The sequence below is a fragment of the Eurytemora carolleeae genome, unplaced genomic scaffold (assembly GCF_000591075.1).
Source record: "Eurytemora carolleeae unplaced genomic scaffold, Eaff_2.0 scaffold1304, whole genome shotgun sequence".
Classification (NCBI taxonomy): domain Eukaryota; kingdom Metazoa; phylum Arthropoda; class Copepoda; order Calanoida; family Temoridae; genus Eurytemora; species Eurytemora carolleeae.
This window is the reverse complement of record NW_019402103.1, coordinates 28,559-30,503: the sequence shown is the minus strand read 5'-3', so window position 1 is coordinate 30,503 and position 1,945 is coordinate 28,559.

Below are 1,945 nucleotides of genomic sequence, written 5' to 3'. Positions count from 1 at the left end.
GGGGGGGGGTTTTTTAATGTTTTTTTTTAACATAATCTCTGGTTTATTAAAACCAGGAGTTAATGCATTATTCTAGATATTCTGATATCCACGACTCTAAAGTTTTCAGCTCTGTTTAAATAACACAATAAATTGATATATAATCCATTTCTTCCAGATAAAGGTTTTAAACGTACAGTTTAAATAGGGCATTTCAAGCTTTGCAAAGAAGTGTACTATAATGCGATTTCAGTGCATTATACTCATTGTTATTTGAATCACCTAATTATGGTAAAGTAAGTAAAAACGAAATGATTTTCTCATCCGTATATCTTTGCAACCTGAAGCTGTAGAGGTTTGATTTTTGTTAACTTTTGATATTGTATATCACAGAATTCCTAAACTAAATTTCATGAATATAGCAGTTCGGAAATGATTTTTTTTGGAATAAATCAATTAGTTCACGATTTTAAGATGAGAAATTTTTAGATATGCTGCATTGAAGAAAAGACTGACTTTTGATGATCCTGATGCTGGTAAATACTTAAAATACTTATTAATATATTTTACTTATTATTTATTTGCTTATTAGTTATTTACGGCGTTTCGTGTTTAATGTTTAAAATCAGAAAAAATATAATTTTTAAATAAATTTGTTGTTAAGTTCCCTACAAAATAATAAGGTTAATCAAGATTTATCAAAAAAAATTGTAAGGTAATTTGGTTATACGGTTTTGCCTGGTAAAGCTGAAATATATACAATTCAATAGATTTTGAAATCAATTTCTTAAATGAATATTGGTTTAAGAAACAAATATATATGCTTGATCATATAATTTTATTCTTATACTATTGATAGGTATCAACAAAGTTTTAAACTCTTACAACAAATTTTGATTTGCTAATCCTTACGTTGTATGGATTGTATCAAATTTTTTTTTAGCCCTACATTTGTACGGATTGTACTGATTGTATGTTTTTTTTTCATTACACTGATTGTAAGGATTTTTTGCAAGGACACGCTCATTTTCCCTGCTGTTGACTCATTTCAGCAAATTTTCCATGAAAATAAAAAATAATTATTCAAAAAAAAAAGATTTATTTGTTCTCTGTGACTCAACAAATACCTTAATTTTTCAAAGAAAATATCTTGTTTTTAAATTTTTATTAAGGCGACTTTCTGATTGTTAATAAATTTCAGGTAGCCGGGCATAACGTTGTAGAACTGTACAACAAATATCTAGAACGTCTCAAAACCTTTGTAGCTCATGAACTCGCCAACTGACACTGATTCGAAACTGTCTGAGCGCTGTAGAGCTCGTCCTTACTTTACCCCCTGGACCAGCTCAGTCTCCGGGTCCCTGGGAGTACCGGAAGTACTGGCCTGAAAGGCTCAAGTCCTTGGACAAAATCAAACCCCGGGCCCAGGCAGTTTCTCTTGACCCAAAACGAGTTTGAGACCTGAATATCATTGGTAACATCTGGCCCACGTCGGATACTCGAATCAGAAAAATGGTTCAATTCGGTTCTCAAGAGATCAGCTCCGACCTCTCGGGTCCATTTTACCGACGGAGGACGGATGTTGAACGACAAGTATCTGATGTCTCCGTAACCCCTTCTGACTGTTTTCAATCTATCTCAATGTCAGAGAAACTGTTGTAGTAGAATTCTCAACACTCATATCATCCACCCTGCTCGAAGCACCATGTAAACTGTACAGAACTGAGAGCATACTTTAGACAATGCATATACTAGTTTAATGAAGTGTTTTGATGTCGTAAAAAGGTAAATTTCAAGGTCACCCCTGAGATTTTTTTAAGCATTTTTGATATTGTTTTTTGTTAAATTTTTTTTTTGTTGTGAAGATGCAAATGAAAAGAAATGATACTTTACTTACATCATCATTTTTTGTTACATTCTTTCCCCTTTTCCTGTCCCCCCATCTTCCTTTTCTCTTTTTATTATT